Source organism: Lithobates pipiens, unplaced genomic scaffold (genome assembly GCF_037356315.1).
Source record: "Lithobates pipiens isolate NorthernLeopardFrog02 unplaced genomic scaffold, aLitPip1_a1.2 Scaffold_19, whole genome shotgun sequence".
Taxonomy (NCBI): Eukaryota; Metazoa; Chordata; class Amphibia; order Anura; family Ranidae; genus Lithobates; species Lithobates pipiens.
The window spans coordinates 421476146-421494536 of NW_027507764.1; the positions used below are offsets into that span (position 1 = coordinate 421476146).

At 43.6% G+C, this 18391-nt stretch overlaps 1 protein-coding gene across 2 annotated transcripts in view; it reads left to right on the forward strand.

Annotated features, from left to right (window-relative positions):
- The window catches only part of CABLES1 (Cdk5 and Abl enzyme substrate 1), a 170979-nt gene that overhangs the window by 127843 nt on the left and 24745 nt on the right, over positions 1–18391 (forward strand). The window lies entirely within an intron of this gene.

Below are 18391 nucleotides of genomic sequence, written 5' to 3' on the forward strand. Positions count from 1 at the left end.
CTTTGTGCTTATGATCACCATCATTCTGATGAGCACAGCACTTCATAGCTGTGGGTCATTATCACATGGCTGTTGGGTGCTGAGATTGTTAACTTATGGCTGTATTGAGTGTTAGACTTTACACAGTACAGCCAAAATAATGTCAGCACCCAACAGCCATGTGACACTGACCCAGAGCCAAAGGTATGTGCTGTGATCATCATATTGATGATGATCATAAGCATGAGATGCTAGTTTACACTTGTGTTTTGGGGGTTGCGCAGTAAGAACTTGGAGCTGAGCCATGTTTTTAGAAATGCAATGTCACTTCCTGTGAGCTGCACCGAAGAATATCTTCTTTCTAGCAGTCTTCTGTAACCTACCAATTGCCCTGCCCTCTGTGTGATAAAGAGATACAACATGTTTGGAGTCCTTATCAGAACAACAGGATAGGGTGACAACCATGACTCCCACCATAGATAAGGGGGGGAGTGATGTAGCCACCCAGGAACAGGAAGTGGTATTTTGCAGGAATACCAGGTGAATATAACACAAAAGAAGCTTGGGGAAAAAAATAAAACAAACACAGCTAATACACCAAGCACTGTTAAGTATTAACCTGCCATATCTTAAATTTTTGATTTTGGGTTAGGTACAATCTAACTTTCATGATGATGTTCACTTTGTGTAGGTTGTTGTTTTATGCCTGTTTCTTTCATGGTTTGTGTTGTATCAAGAAATAAATGTAGAGATTTGCCTATTTCCTTGTAAAAACTGTAGACATAATAGAATGTTGTGACTATGGACCTGATAGTCAGCCAAAGACGGGACCCCATGACAGAATGCCAAGACTAAATGTTTTGCATTTGCAATTATTTCTTGTTTGCACAGGTATAATTGAAAAAATATTAAACAAATGAGGTATAGAAAGCTGTTCCCCTAATGTAGGGTAAAAATGTGGAGTTCTACCTTAACCGCTTCGCGACCGACCGCCTCACGCAGATATACTGTGGCAGAAGGGCACATACAAGCAGATAAACATACCTGTATGTTGCCCTTTCAGAGGCGGCGCGCGCCCGCCGGGAGCTCCGTGATCACGGGTCCCGCGATTGTCTCACGATGAGGAAGAACGGGGAGATGCTAATGTAAACAAGCATCTCCCCGTTCTGCCTAGTAACACTGTCACTATTCAGCTCTCCCTGTAATTGACATGTCACACACAGCCCCTCCCCCCCACTGTTAGAATCACTCCCTAGAACACACTTAACCCCTACAGCACCACCTAGTGGTTGACCCCTTTACTGCCAGTGACATTTTTACAGTAATCAACGCAATTTTTTAGCAGTGATCGCTGTATTAATGCCAGTGGTCCCAAAAATGTGTCCGAATTGTCTGATGTGTCCGCCATAATGTCGCAATCATGATAAAAATCGCTGATCGCTGTCATTACTAATAAAAAAATATTAAATTAGCAATAAAAATTCCATAAAGCTATCCCCTATAACTTTTGTGCAAACCAATCAAACGCCTATTGCAACTTTTTTTTTTTTTTTTTTTTACCAAAAATATGTAGAAGAATATGTATCGGCCTAAACTGAGAAAACAAATGTTTTTTTGAATATTTTTTGGGGATATTTATTATAGCAAAAAGTATTTTTTCAAAATTGTTGCTATTTTTTTGTTTATAACGCAAAAAATGAAAACTGCCGAGGTGATCAAATGCCACCAAAAGAAAGCTCTATTTGTGGGGAAAAAAAACATGTCAATTTTGTTTGGGAGCCACATTACACAACTGCGCAATTGTCAGTTAACCACTTAAGCCCTGGACCATTTTTCAGCTAAAGGACCAGGCCCCTTTTTGCAATTTGGCGCTGCGTCGCTTTAACTGACAATTGCACGGTCATGCAATGTGGCTCCCAAACAAAATTAGCGTCCTTTTTTTCCCACAAATAGAGCTTTCTTTTGGTGGTATTTGATCACCTCTGCGGTTTTTATTTTTTGCGCTATGAACAAAAATAGAGCGACAATTATGAAAAAAATGCAATATTTGTTACTTTGTGCTATAATGAATATCCCCAAAAAATATATAAAAAAAAATTTTTTCCTCAGTTTAGGCCAATACATATTCTTCTACATATTTTTGGTAAAAGAAAATGCAATAAGCTTTTATTGATTGGTTTGCGCAAAAGTTATAGCGTCTACAAAATAGGGGATAGTTTTATGGCGTTTTTATGAATAATTTTTTTATTTTACTAGTAATGACGGCGGTCAGCGATTTTTATTGTGACTGCGACATTATGGCGGACATGTCGGACAATTTTGACACATTTTTGGGACCAGTGGCATTAATACAGCGATCAGTGCGATTAAAAATGCATTGATTACTGTAAAAATGTCACTGGCAGTGAAGGGGTTAACACTAGGGGGCAGTGTAGGGGGTTAAGTGTGACCTAATGTGTGTTTTTTACTGCAGGGGGGTGTGGCTTGGCATGTGACATCACTGATCGTCGTTCCCTATGACAGGGAACAGACGTTCAGTGACACGTTCCCTAGGAAGCACGAGGAGAGGTTTGTTTACACTTACCTCTCCCCGTTCTTCAGTTATGTGACCCGATATCGGGCACGGTCAAGGAGCTCAGGACCGGGTCGCGAGTGCGGCGGCGCGTGCGACCCAACTGCTGGGCTCTTAAAGGGCAACGTACCTGTACGTGCTTGTGCCCAGCCATGCCATTTTGCTGACGTATACTGGCGTGAGGCGGTCCTTAAGTGGTTAAAGCAACGCAGTGCCGAATCACAAAAAGTGCTCTGGTCAGCAAGGGGCTAAATTCTTCCGGGGCTGAAGTGGTTAACAATGATTTCTGGGGAAATCAAAAATCCACCCATGCACTACAAGAGTTCAATGCACATTTATGTTTAGAGTACCTGAAAAGGTTTTTTTTTTTTTTTTTTTTTTTTTTTTTTAAGAAGGAAAGGGAATTTTGACTTGCCTGTAAATATTTTTGCAGTACAAGACACTGGTAAAATTAACTTTACAAAGCTGCATTCCAATCGTTACCACAGGTATTTACACTCGTACCATCAACCCTTTTACTTTTCAACCATTGTTATTATTACAGACAAATAGCAAATCACACAAACTCAATCTTAAAAAATCAATAATTTATCATTTCGTTTCTGCAGAAATTATATCCAAAAAAATACCTATAGGTGCATCCTAAAGCTGGTAATATTCACTACACAACAATTTCTTATACCTCATCTATCACATATTCGATCATATATTCAATCTGCAGATATTGTATTTTTTTACGGAAGCTGTAAACACTCTCTACCAGTTTTATGAACAACGTTCAAATCTTCGGGAGAGTGTAAGTATGTGATAAAGCTCTAAAATAACTAGCCTTAAGCCTGGTACGCTCTTTGATAAAAGACAACTATCAGTTCCATTGTTAGTACAGCGATCTCCCCCGCTGAGCTGTTACATTCTGACAGGGGGTGACCCCCCCACGCCAGAACACTTTGATCAACGCTCTCAGCCATTGGCTTCTGTCAAGACGAGCTGCCATACACATGGGCCAACTCTCAGCCATTTTTTATTGAACCGGCCAATGCTGCCCGTCATGTGTACGTGGCTTAAAAACTTTACATGAAAGATTGCTCCACAGACACTAGAACTGGGCAAACAACTGGAGGTCACAAGGTATATTTTCCTAATGCCTTCACTTAATGATATCAAATGTCTTCATTTGTACTATGCCACCCGCACTCTCAAGAGCTTCAATCTCCTTCATGCCCCTATTTAACCTTGTATCGTATCTGAATATTTAGACAGTAAAGGTGTTAAAGTGGGATTCCGCTCTTTTTTTATTTTTTTCTTACCTGTCTCACTGGTGGGTGAGTGCTAGCTTCGATTGGCATCCACGTCCGGCGTTTATTTGACTCCCGGCGCGACAAATCTTTTCTTCAGGATGACTTATAAAAACCTACTCTGGCATTTTCCATTTTAACTGTGGGCGTCTGAAGCCCACAGGCATTTACTTCCTGGTATATGATGACGTCTGGCTCCCAGCATGCTCCGCTCCATCTTGCACATGCTCAGTGAAAGCAGTGACAAGGAAAGAAAAACTCCAGGAAGTTCCCGCCCCGTTGTCAAGGCAACGAAAACCACACAGCACAGAGAACAAAGAATGAATGAAAACGAACCCACAGAAGCAATCACTTGTTTGCTTGCTACCTCGTGTGTAATGGCAGATACAGCTGCCTGCCCACTTTAAAAATGGCAAATTCGTACACGCCCTCGTCACGTGACCGGCGTCCGAACGAAATCTCGCGAGATTTCGCAATTTCAATGTCCCCCATGGATTCTTGGGAAATTTCCCAGGGACCATTGCGAGGACGATAGCCACCCCTACTCCCACGGGAGGAGAACCCGGAAGTCAGCTGAAACATCAGAAATAAAAGGTAAGTAAATAATATTTTTTTTTTCAGGGTTCGTTTAGGTAAGTATGCTAACTGTTGATTTTAATAACATGAACTTTCATTTTTAGGTACCAAACCACTTTAAGTTGAAATTGCTTTCTTCTGAGGAAGCTGAACAAATATGCAGTAACTATGCTTTGATGAATTAATGATATCTCTTGACTTCTCCTGGATCAATATCAGCGTGTTGACTTCCAAAGCTGGACTAGTCTCCACCAGCAAGGAGTGTCCTTTATCTCTTGTAGCCTTCAGTTGTCAATACCTTTCACTATACTGAGGTGTCCTCAGTTCACTTGCTGAAAGGTGCAGTGGAGAGCAAGAGAGATTAAACCCTGGTAAAGCTTTGCTGGATGTGCCCCCCCCCCCCCCCGCCCCAGCATACCCCTATGACCTTTCGCCACTCTGTGAGACCTCTGTTTTTTTAGCAAGCAATGTAGAATAATTCAGGAAGAGCGAAGGGTTGCCTGTGTCCTTAACTGTACTTCAAGATATCGAATTTACAGGTAAATCAAAATTCCTCTTAGTTTAATCATACAGTATAGAGCTCAGGCTGGATATTCATAGACCCTGGTGATGCCCTCAAGCCTAGGCGGGAATTGTCAAAAAAGGTACCGGCCCCCCATAAGTTTTTAAAGAAAAAAAAAATCTAAAGTTTTAGAGGGTATAAAGGAGAAATACCAGCACTTTCAATTTTGAGTGAAGGTGTTCTTTTATGCTTTAGGCCGGGTTCACACTAGTGCGATAAAAACCCTGACATTGGGAGCTCATGTGTGAAAATCAATGTTTCCCTATGGGAGCTGTCTTAACTGGTCCGACACAAGTCGGTTCGACTTTGAAAATGCTCCATGTACTACTTTGGTCTGACTTTGATCCTACTTCAGCCCATTGACTATCATTGAATTGGATCAAAGTCGGATCACCGTCTTGCATGATCCGACTTTGGCATGAGACTTGTGCTCTGATGATCTTGAGGGGGAACTCTGCGCCAAATTTTATACCAGCATGGGTTCCTGCTCCAAGAGCATGCAAGGCCCTTCGTTCTGATATGGATTCTAAGGGGAACCCCCTATGCCAAAAAAAGGCGCAGGGGTCCCCCAAAATCCATACCAGACCCTTATCCAAGCACGCAGCCCGGCCGGTCAGGAAAGGGGGTGGGGATGAGCGAGCCCCCCCTCCTGAACCGTACCAGGCCACATACCCTCAACATGTGGGGTGTGTGCTTTGGGGCAGGGGGCACCCTGTGGCCCCCCCACCACAAAGCACCTTATCCCCATGTTAATGAGGACAAGGGCCTCTTCCCGACAACTCTGGCCATTGGTTGTCGGGGTCTGCGGGCAGGGGGCTTATCGTAATCTGGAGTCCCCTATAATAAGGGGAGCCCCAGATTCCGGCCCGCGACCCTATGTGAATGAGTATGGGGTACATCGTACCCACCTGGGGAAAAAACTGTCAATAAAAAAAACACGGGGGGGGCTCCCGGATTCCAATGAGCCCCCCAGCTCGCAGACCCCGACAACCAACGGCCAGGGTTGTCGGGAAGAGACCCTTGGTGGCTCCCCTTCAGTCCACCTGCTCTCACCTATCCATCAGAATGCATGTGCCTCCACTGTCGAGACACTTATAAGTTAGTGTTAAGTACCACAGATACCAGGGTGCATTGACGAGACTCTGTCTCTCCTCTGTTATCTTATCAGTACATGTACACAGGGTTGTTTACAGTAGTTTCTAGGCAGTTGAATTTAGATGCTTTTTTGGAATGCAAAAAAATGGGTTCAGAAGCGGAGTTTAAAACGTTTTAAACGTAGGTTACTATCTGTCAAGTTAAATTGTTCAGGAGAGGTTGTAAAAACGTCCCTTGTACATTAAGCCTAAGTGCTCATAATTGCGAATCTGAGAGTTGGCAGATGTGCCAGTTCTTCTGCAAACCTTCTGACAACTCTGTACTGCACCAGTAACTGCAGGACTTCCATGTCAGAATGTAGGCAATCAATACCTGTCAGAGATGGGGACAAAGAAAACTGTCTCGTCATCTACCCCATTTATTAAGACTCCACCATGCAATAAATAAACTTTGTGATAAAACATGTAAACCTGATTCGTGATATTTGAGCTGGGCACATTTATTTGCAGTGTTTTCTTATCTCTCTTCAAAGCCCTAAGGCCCCGCTTAACGCACTCTGCTAGCTCAGCGGGGGATCACTCCGGATTACAGGTCCATCTCTGCTCATTGTGTGGGGACGGACCTGTCACAGCCCCACTGTTCTCTATGGGAGGATCAGATGAAAACTGATCTGATCCGCTAGACGGATGGCGAACGTATTGCCATCCATCTGTTTTCAGCGGATCTTGTCAGATTGGATGGCAGGCAGGTGTCAGTAGACACATCTCTGCTGACATCCACCTGCCCATACAAGTCAATGAGTGGCCCGCTTTGAAAAATGGACAGCCAATCATGTAAAAGAAGCCTAAGTGGCTTTCTCCTGCTCTATTCTTCTGTTATCAGCATGATCATTTCTGACAACTGTGATAAAACCAGGCTGAATTTTGTGTCAGAGTGGGTGCTATAAATAGATTAGCAGAGACCTGGTCTATTCATAGGCAGAGACTTGCAGAGCTGTGCTATGTGGGGGTGGGGGGGGGGGGTGTGCCTTTCCTCCAATCCGCTGTCTATCTAGAGTATGGCAAGAATCCACACCCACAGGTGAATCAGGAAGAGGAAATGCGAACATGGTGTGCACTTTCTAAACAATATATAAAGCTGATGACAGCGAATATACATGTAAAATGTATGTAGGAGGATTTGTTTCATCTCTGTGTATCGTCTGAGGCTGTTCACTTCACTGGGAATATGTGAGGGTTTACATCCACTTTAAAGTCAAATATTCTACCAATCTGTCCGAGTTTTACCTGCTGTGACTTTCCACTAGCTTTTATTTTTAGCAGCTTTATGTGGGTTGCAAAAAAAAAAAAAAAGACAACTGACTCAATAGCCTGTCAGTTTTCCTCGATAAACAAACTGCTTCTGACTCACAGATTGTCAGAGTGCAGGCGCAGCCTTTACAATGTACGGTTACCATGACAACCAGGAGATATTCACATGTAAGAAAAAAGCTGGCAAATTTTGTTGGCCTTTCTAAAGGGAGTGCGCTTCCAACCTGCTGGCTTCAAAATGGCAAAAGAAATCTTAAAGTGAATCATCCCCCAAGCCAGTAGCATTTGGACATGGAGCAGCTAAACCAAACAACATTTTTCTGCAACGCCTCTGTGTTAAAACAGAACTCCGGGATTCTCAAAAAATACCCCATTAGTACACTCTCCCCCCATACAAAACACTAAAGAGTTATTACATTTGTGAAATTTCTTACTGTTTAAGAGATATGCCTGATTTCATTTTCAAGTCAACTTTGTGATTCAAAAAATGCAGAATTTTTTCTGGGAGGGAGGATCTCTTAGAATAGTGATTGCATCCTCTCTCTCTAACTGTAATCGGCCTACATTTCCCATGAATCCTTGGGATAGGAGTGAATGTGGGAGGTACTATAGGCTTGTACATGTAGATGTGAGCTCATCCACTTCAACATAAATCACACCCCTCATTCTGCAGCCAGCAAGCCATACATAACACACAGTATGATAAGTTACAGCCTTATAAATTGAAACCAGTGCAATGTGTCAGTGTCCACCAGAACCAAATGTCAGGGACCACCAGTGCCGCTTGTCAGTCCCACCAGTGCCGCTTGTCAGTCCCACCAGTGCCGATTGTCAGTCCCACCAGTGCCGATTGTCAGTCCCACCAGTGCAGAGTGGGGATTATTATCAGTAATCATTTGTATGACACAGTGGGGATGTCTCACTATGTCAGGTATAGTATACCAGAACGTAGATTGTTGATGCCCCGCCTCCTGCTGTTATGATTGACAGCTCACTGTGCCAATAACGGCGCAATTGGCACAGTGCGCTGTCAATCAGAACAGCGGGAGGCGGGGCATCACCGAGCGGTCTTCTTGTATACTATACCTGACACAGTGGGAGGTCCCCACTGTGTCATACAACTAATTACTGATAATAATCACCGCTCTGCATGGAGATAGCAGGTGGGAGGGGGCGGTGCCTGTCAGGGAGCAGAGGAGGAGAGCAGAAGACACCTTCTTCATGGGTGGCACAGACCGGGGGGCTTTGAGACCCCCTCCGCCCACTACAGGAAATAAAACTCCCTGCTCGGCTTTCAGAGGACTGCAAGGGGGTGTGCCAGACCGCTGGCTGAGCTGAGGAGATGGATAGCAGCCAGCGGTCTTATAAACAGGATGTCAGCATGCAATAACGTGTTTTCAGCAAGTTCAGCAGCCTATTACAGAGAAACTACAGAGCTAAGAAGAACATGGATGGCAAAGTTAGTGAAGGTAGGAGATCAGCAACTAGGACATAGAAAAAAAAAATTGGCCGGAGTTCTGCTTTAACAGACATATTTAAGCTTATAGTGTAAGAATATATTTATTATGTGTAAGTTTGAATAACGTTCTTCTTTAAGGGCCTGTTCACACCACATGCCGTCCAGTACGTTTTTTTTTTTTCTGCATCAAAAACGCATTGAAAATAGGTAATATGGTTTCCAATGGCACAGTTCACACCAGAAAAAAAGTGGAATATGCTGCATTTTTCCTGCATTTGGCTGTACTGGAACACATTAAAACGCATCAAAAAAAAGAACCAGAATGCACTGGAAAGCATCAAAAACACATTGAAAACACACCGGACCCCAGTACAGTGAAAAAACAGGAAAAAAGATTAAAAAGAAGCATCTGGAATGCATCCGTAAACGCATCAAAAACTCACCGTAACGCTCCAAAAACTCATTCAAATGCGCATGCAAAAACACATCCGAAACGGATCTGGAGTTTTTGTGTAGTGTGAACCATCCCTAACCCTTGATCCGGAAGGTAAAACAAATCTCACCCTTATCAGTACAGGGATACCAGCCACTGTCATTGTCTCCTCCCTCGGCTATTTCCGAATGCCCGGTTTTTGACCTCTTGATTTGCCAGTGGTGGAATGACATCACCTTGTGCATGCGTATGGGAGTCTAGTATGGCGAGTATGCATGCTGAGATGTGTAGGGGTAGCTAATGTGTTTTTAATAGAAGACTGCAAGCAGGCAGGTAAGGGTTTGTTACTGCAGAAGAGACGTTGCATGTCGTTACTGCAGTAAAGAGCTGCATGCTCTCAGCTTATTATTTACCTTTAATTCCACATTAATGCCTAAACGCAGTTTTGCAACTTTGTCATGTGTTAGTAAAACTGTGTGTATCCAGGTGAATTATACCATGGTTTTTCAGGACAAATTGGGCCTTCATTTGGTGGTAAATGGTAATAGTTATCAGAATAAAAACAAGAAAAATACTGCGCTAGCCTAAAAGCCCACCACAAAAAATTATTCTAAATATTTAGAAGCAGCAATTATTACGATGTGATACACATCAGAAATGGACATAAAATAAAAAATAAATAAATAAAATAATAAAAAAAAGCGCAGTTATTTTTTTATTTTATGTTAATGGTTATCGCCTGATACTTTTTAATCTCAAAGGAAAACTTTCCTGAAAAAAAAAAATTGTTGTCATTACCATGGCCCACCACCAAAAATAGCTCCAAAATAAATTCTCCCACTGCATACATTATTTATTGTTTGTACCCATGGTATGGCCAGGAAACAATAGTGTGCACTTTTTTTTGTATTTTACCAAAAACACTGACACTAAAGAAGTTTTTACTTTAATCTACCTAAAATATATTGTCCCCCAGGACCAGTAGGGGATGATGTGCTGGAGAGGCGGCTGCCCTGCGCACTGTGGTATCATGTAAGTAGGAGGGCACCGTGTAGGAAGAGTTCCTGCCACTACTAGCTGACAAGAGTAGTGACAGCAGCATCACTACTCTTGTCAGCTTAGTGCAGGAAGTGACAGGCTGAATGTAGACTGTACAAGAGAGCCGACATTAGGTGCAGGCTGTCCTCGCTGCCCTCCTCCAGCTCATCTCCCTGCCACTGCGGCAATCTTGGATTGAAACTGTCAGACCAAGACTGTGCAGGATTTGCTTGTCAAAAGTGTTAAAGTCAACTTGTCCTAGATTCCTCAACTCTGATGTGTCAAGATGAGGAGCCGGGCAGGAAAGCCTTCCCACAACCATCTGCAGAGCTGTATCTGAGGTCTGTGTGTTTGAAGAAGGGGAAACTGCACTGGTGGGGGCAAACATTTGTGCAAAGGATGAGAGTATATGTGCTAGGGGGGAAAGAAAGATGAGTAATGGTGCTAGGTGGGGGGATTAGTGCTGGAAGAGGGAAAGTGGGATTAGTGCTGGGAGGGGAGCAAGGGGGATAAGATTTGTTGTAAGAGGGGAAATTTGGGGAAGATGTGTTGAGAAGGTGCACGTGGGGGAGGGGTGGGTGAAATGATGGGGTGAGGACATTTGGGGGGCTGGGGGGGGGTGGTGCTAAGAGGGTGATCTGGGGGCATGAAATTGTGTTTGGGAGGATGAGGGGAAGAGGATTTGTGCTAGAGGAGGGATTTGGAGGGGTTATGCTAGAAGTGGTGATTGGAGAGAGGGGGAGTTTGTGCTAGTAAGAGGAAATGTTTTTTGGGTGATTTGTCTTAGGTACAGGGATTTGGAGGGGAGAATTTTTGCTACTAGGGATGATTGGGGGGGGGGGGGATTTGTGATAAGAGGTGTGTTTTTTGGGGGAGGGGGGTTTAGAGAGAGAGTAATGCCCTGTACAAACTTTCGGACATTCCGACAACAAAATCCATTAGATTTTTTTCCAATGGATTTTGTGCCAAACTTGTCTTGGACAAAGTAGGCAGAAAATCCGATTGTTCCTATCAAGGTGACGTACAACAGGTACGTCGGGACTATAAACAGGTCAGTAGCCAATAGCTGTGGCCTCTTAATTTATTCTGAGCATGCGTGGCACTTTGTTGGAATTGTCTACACATGATCGGAATTTAAACAATCGGATTTTGTTGTTGGAAAATTTAAGATCCTGCTCTCAAACTCTCAAAAAGTCCACTGGAGCCCAGATATGATCGGATTTTCCAACAACACGATCTGATCACACATTTTCCATCGAAAATTCCGACCATGTGTACAGGGCATTAGAGGATTTAAGCTGGGTGGAGGTAACATTTTTTGTTTGGGGGGGGGGGGATTTTGGTGGTGGGAAAAATTTTACTGGGAGGATGGGAAGTTTTGTCTTGCAATGGGAATTTATGCCTGGGGGTAAGTGTGCAGATTAGGCCCCGATTTTATTTTTTGGGTGGGGATTTTGCTGATACGCAATGCTCATACATCATGGAAGTTTGACATGTTTGCTCTGGGCACTAGATGGCCTTGTCCCTGCACTACTGTCCCATTAATCTTGATCTAGCTATTTTATGTTTATTATTATTATTTTTATTATTCTAAGGTTTATTATAATTCTAGGTTTTTTACAGACCTTTTTTTATTTTTTATTTACAATCTTCGCCTCCACTGTTCTAAAAAGATATGTATCCGTTTCTCCATTTAGAAGGTGGTAGAGTGTAAAGAGGTAGATTTTACTGATTGATCACTGTGTTAACCACTTAAGGACCAGGCCTCTTTTTCAGACTCTGTGTTTACACGTTTAAAACCGTTTTTTTTTGCTAGAAAATTATTTAGAACCCCCAAACATTATATATTGTTTTTTTTTTCTAACATCCTAGAGAATAAAATGGCGGTCATTGCAATACTTTTTTTCACACCGTATTTGCGCAGCGGTCTTACAATCGCACTTTTTTTGGAAAAAAATCACTTTTTTGAATAAAAAAAATAAGACAACAGGAAAATTAGCCCAATTTTTTTTATATTGTGAAAAATAGTTACGCCGAGTAAATTGATATCCAACATGTCATGCTTCAAAATTGCGCCCGCTCGTGGAACGGCATCAAAATTTTACCCTCAAAAATCTCCATAAAAAAAATTCTACAGGTTGCATGGTCAGAGGAGGTCTATAGCTAGAATTATTGTTCTCGCTCTACAGATCGCAGCGATACCTCACATGTGTGGTTTGACTACCGTTTTCATATGCGGGCGCTACTCACGTATGCGTTCGCTTCTGTGGACGAGCTCGTCGGGATGGGGTGTTTGAAAAAAAAAAAAAAAAAAGGTTTTCTTATTTATTTTACTTGATTTTATTTATTTTTACACTGTTTAAAAAAAAATGGATCACTTTTATTCCTATTACAAGGAATGTAAACATCCCTTGTAATAGAAAAAAGCATGACAGGTCCTCTTAAATATGAGATCTGGGGTCATAAAGTCCTCAGATCTCATATTTGGACTTAAATGCAATAAAAAAAAAAAAACAAAAAAAAAATTTGAAAAAATGACATTGACATTTTTTTCCTTTAAGAGGGATGGGAGGAAGTGACGTTTTGACATCGCTTCTGTCCTCCTATGGTATAGAGACGAGTGGGGGCCATATTAGCCTCACTCGTCTCCATACCCAGGCACTGAAAGGACCCGATCGTCTCCACCACTACCAACGACTCCAGTAAGCGGCGGAGGGCGCAGGAGAGTGGCGGGAGGGGGGGGTGGCACCTCTCCCACCACCGACAACGGCGATCTCGCGGTGAACCCACCGCGGAAACCACCATTACCGCAAACACAACCGCCTCCTGTAAAGATGGATATCTCGGTTGTGGCAGCAGCTGCTGCCGTTACTGAGACATCCCTCTTCAAAGTGCCGACGTATATGTACAGGAGGCGGTCGGCAAGTGGTTAACCAGTCCCAGCTCCTCGATCATTAGCACTAGACCGGGAGCTGTCGGTGACATCTTGTTCTCTGATCTGGGAGCACGTATATTTGGCGCCTCAGAAGAAGACCCACCTCTGTGATGTCGCATATATGTGCGATGCTGGCAAATAGTTTAAAGAGGTTGTAAACCTCCATGGGGAAGTTGTACCTATAGGTAAGCCTAGAATAAGGCTTATCTATAGGTACTGTAAATATCTCCTAAATGTGCACCTTTAATGAGATGTTTACGATTTACTGCGCCGATGATGTCATCAGCGCATGCCCTCCGAAGGAACGGCCGCTGTCCTATCAGATACTGTCCCCCATTACATAGTGTCCGCCGAGAAGCCGAAAATCTCCGAAGAAGAATGGCGCCTGCACATTGTGTCCAGGTTCAAGCCCCACCATCCAAATGGACATGGTTAGAATATAAAAGAGCCAAGTGAAGCGAGGCCGTGCCCGAAGCACGGAGAGTGAAGCCAGCCCGCGAGGGGCCCTCTTCTTACTACCTGCAACCCTATGTCCACTTGGATGGTGTGGCTTCAACCTGGATTCTTCTTCTTCTTCTTCGCAGATGTTCGGCTTCTCCTTGTCCCCCCTTACTGTGCAAGCGCTGCACCTGCGCAGTACGGCCCGGACACTATCCGATAGGTGGACACTTTGTGTCAGAACACCGCCCGTGCCATTTCTTCAGGCGAGTGTGCCATGACCGGCGGCTCCCACGATCATGCGGAGTGACATCACCTGGCTCCGGCCAGTCACAGAGCCGGAGTCCGTGGCCCCAGAAGGAAGACAGGCAAAGATAGATGTGGCCTGCAGCGGGGATGACGTGGGCTTCGTTTGCAGGTAAGTGTCACATAATGTGCTACTATGTGATGCATAGTAGCACATTATGCCTTTACTTTGTAGGGAATAAGAAAGTAAGAAAGCCCACCAGGGTTTACTTCCTCTTTAAGATAAACTTTTTGTCATAAGAGCTTTGTCTGCAGTATTGAGTTTGCCTTCAGTCATCTCACTCCCTTAAACCCTGTCCTATGGACAGCCCTTTTCCAGAAATTCAAACTGAACAGCACAAACCAAATTATGTGGAAAGTTATTTGTATTGTTGCCTTCTGAACATGGCAGCTATATTATTGTCATGCTGATTCTTTGAGCCTTCTTTGAAGGCTACTTTCATACTCAGACCACCCAAGCATAAGTGGTAAATTTGCCGCTAGTATTAGCAGCACTTTGCGTGCTTCAGCAGTGCTGCCCATTGATTTCAATGGCAGGGGCGGTGTATACACAGTGTGAAAGCACGCAGGGGTCTTACTCAGAACATGCATACAGATGAGAAGTTGTGTCTACTTGCTCCATGCTTTCAGGTCTTTGGCTCACAAAGTATTATATCCAGACATAGCCAGGCATACAGCAGTTTTAGGAGGTCAGCACTGGCAGCCTTCATACTACCAAGAATTGCTAGGAGCTATTTTTTTGGGAGAGTAGACATTCCAAGCCTATTTTGCAGATAAACGTTTACCCTTGGCTCCCAGGAGTTTTAGAAGTTACTATGTACAGTGCATAGTGGATGTACAGACTTGTTTTTACCATGCTTCTGTAAGATGCAAAGAATAGAGCTGGTTAGTGTGGTTGATGTAATTTCTGAGCTTAAAAAGCTTAGAGGAAGCAAAAGGGAAGCTTTGCTGGACCCAGAAACAGTAGCGGAGCAAATGGTGAGGGCAGAACAGTGACTAGAACATAGACCTTGCATCCCTGGAGGAGGGCATTATGTAATGTAAGTGCACAAAAATGTGCAAGTTTTCTGTACATACTTGCAGGTTATGCAAGAGTGCACCAGCCATCAAGTGGACTGTAGTGCCACTTTAAAATCACTTTAATAACATTGCAGCTGTTTATTATACAAGTGTGAAAATAATTGTTCGCCTGCAGATTTTGTAAGTTTGCCCACTTACAAATAAATGAAGGGTCTATAATTTTTATCATAGGTATATTTCAAATGTTAGAGACAGAATCAACCAAAAATCCGGAAAAAACACATGATACAAATGTTATAAATTGAGTTGCAGTTCAGTGAGTAAAAAATATAAAAAAATATTTGACCCCCAAGCAAAACATGACTTAGTACTTGGTGGAGAAACCCTTGTTGGCAAGCACAGAGGTAAGACGTTTCTTGTAGTTAGTAACCAGGTTTGCACACATCTCAGGAGGGAGGAAGAAAAATGCTGACTTTCACCCTAACAACACTATTCCTACAATCAATGATTGAGGTGGAAACATGATGCTTTGGGGCTGTTTCTCTGCTAAAGGTACAGGTCGACTTTGTCACATTGAGTGGCCAATGGACAGAGCCATGTATTGTAAAATCTTGGATGAGAACCTTTTTCCTTCAGGCAGAACACTGAAGATGGGTTGTGGATGGGCTTTCCAGCATGACAATGGCCCAAACATACAGCCAAAGCAACCAAGGAGTGGCTCAAGAAGAAGCACTTTAAGGTCATGGAGTGGCCTAGTCAGTCCTGAGACATTAATCATATAGAAAATTTATGGAGGGAGTTGAAATTTCGAGTTGCCAAGAAACCTTAAGGATTTCGAGAAGATCTGTAAAGAGTAGACCAAACTTCCTCCTGAGATGTGTGCAAACCTGGTCACCAACTGCAAGAAATGTCTTACCTCTGTGCTTGCCAACAAGGGTTTCTCTACAAAGTACTAAGTCATGTTTTGCTTGGGGATCAAATACTTATTTTACTCACTGAACTGCAACTTATTTTGCATCATTTGTTTTATGTGTTTTTTTGGGGGTGGGGGGGGGGATTTTTGGTTGATATTCTGTCTCTATCATTTAATTAAAATACACCTATGATAAGAATGATATAACCTTCATTTCTTTTCTGAGTGGGAAAAGTTACAAAATCTGCAGGGGATCAAATAATTATTTCCCCCACTGTATAGGACTGCTAGAACTGTGTGTATGGCCTCTGTGCTCCACATGTGCATTTTTTTATTCATGAAGTTATATGTTCCTTAAAAATTATTTGTGTGTTAAACATCGGAATAGCATATTTACCCAAATCTGCCTTGAAATTTTGTGTTAATGACCTTAATGGCTAGTCAGATTGAATTGCTTAATTGTAGTGTAGTCTGCAGGGGTTCTAGCTGTGCTGTCTGGCTGATATCCAGGATCACACTACTGGATGAACAGAATTAGTGATTGTAAAGCCTGCACCCATTCTATGCATGAAGGTAAAAAACCTTCAATATGCAGCTCTCCTTCCAGCCCCCCCCCCCCCCCCCACGCCACCCCCAATACTTACCTGAGCCTTATCCCAATTCTGCAGTGTACACAAGAGCAGCTGTTGTCTCAGCTTTCTGCCTACTCATTGGCCTTTGGCTCACACTGCTGTCAATCACAGCCAGTGAGGAAGGAGAGAGGACAGGGCTGAGCCTTGTTCTGTGTGTCTTATGGACACACCCAGTGAAGCTCGGGAGTGAGCACACACAAGTACCCCATAGTTACCAGCTTGCTATGGGGGCACTTGGCAGGGGGGAGGAAAAGTATAATATGTTATTTTAAGAAAAAAGATAATTTAGCAGTGAAAATAGTTCACATACTGTATATGCATTTCTACTGTATTTAGCTGTTTTGCTGGACTTAGGCTTTCATTGCACCAAAACTTTCCTTAAAGTATAGAAAGTCTCATTCCGGATGGTCACATTTCATTGGTTGTCTTTTGAAGTTACTTCGTCATCATCCACATAGCATGCTTAAAATATCCTTTAACTGTAGGTGCTGACTAATTATACTGTATATGTTCACCTTTATCTAGCCAAACCGGTCTTTCTTTGTTTTTTTTAAGCTCTGCTATTTTTGGAATCCATCAGCACTCATTGGAGGTTTTCTCAGCTCAACACATGCAGAGGCACCCCACACTCTGTCCTGATGTCTCTAGTACAAAACTGTACACAGTCTGGATGGACGGTGGTCTGAGGGGAGGCCTCAGGCCTGCTCTGCTGTAATTGTAATACACAACTGTACACAGTCTGGATGGATGGTGGTCTGAGGGGGAGGCCTCAGGCCTGCTCTGCTGTAATTGTAATACACAACTGTACACACTCAGTCTGCTCTGGACGCCTGTCGGTGCAGTCGTCTTGTGAGTCGGGACTCAGGAGGCCTCAGCCTGGCTGGCCTGTAATACACAGTGCTGCTCTCTCGCTCTCAGGTTTCTGGCAGTCGTCACGGTGCGATTACTTGCTGGGAGGAGATTGCGGAAGCAGGCGGAGCTCTGTGCAAAAACGGAAGTGGGTTCACGAGAGTAAATGTCCCTGACTCCCATTTTGTCCAGTTTTCATTCGTTAAAGCGGAGTTCCACCAATTTATTGATTTATTTTTTAAAGTCAGCGGCTACAAATACTGCAGCTGCTGACTTTTAAAATAAGGACACTTACCTGTCCAGGGCGCCCGCGATGTCAGCACTTAAAGTGATCTATCCCTCGGCTGTCGGGTGCTTCCGCCGCCATCCTCAGTAAGGGAATCAGGAAGTGAAGCCTTGCAGCTTCACTTCCTGGTTCCCTAGTGCACATGTGCGACTTGCGCTGCGCTATCCCACTGGTCCCTACTGTGTTCTGGAACCCGTGTATACCCCAGAAGACAGTGGGGGGGGGGGGTGGCGTAGATGCCCATTGGTGGCTCGGGTATATATGCCTGGAAGTGGGAGCAAACTACCTGTATTAGACAGGTATCTGCTCTCCCCTCCCCCCTGTAAGGTGCCAAATGTGTCACTGGAGGGGGGGAGGAACCAGAAAAGCGGAAGTTCCATTTTTGGGTGGAACTCCGCTTTAACGAAAGCAGATTTGATTTTCGTCAGTGGAATGTACTGTACTTTTCGTTTTGCTTTCGTCACTGTAAAAATGCGGCTGATGAAGTCTTAGACTAAAACATTTTTGTTGATGAAGTTAACACTGGTTAACACAATTGACACTGGCGATGAGGGCTAGAACCTCTGATTTTATAGTTTTCCTGTGATTAATGCATGCCACCCCAATTCTTGTGTGGGCATCACAGGGACAGGAAGTGGGGTCAGATCTCCCCAATGTGGTTACAGACTGATATAAAAGCCTCACAGAAGTGTT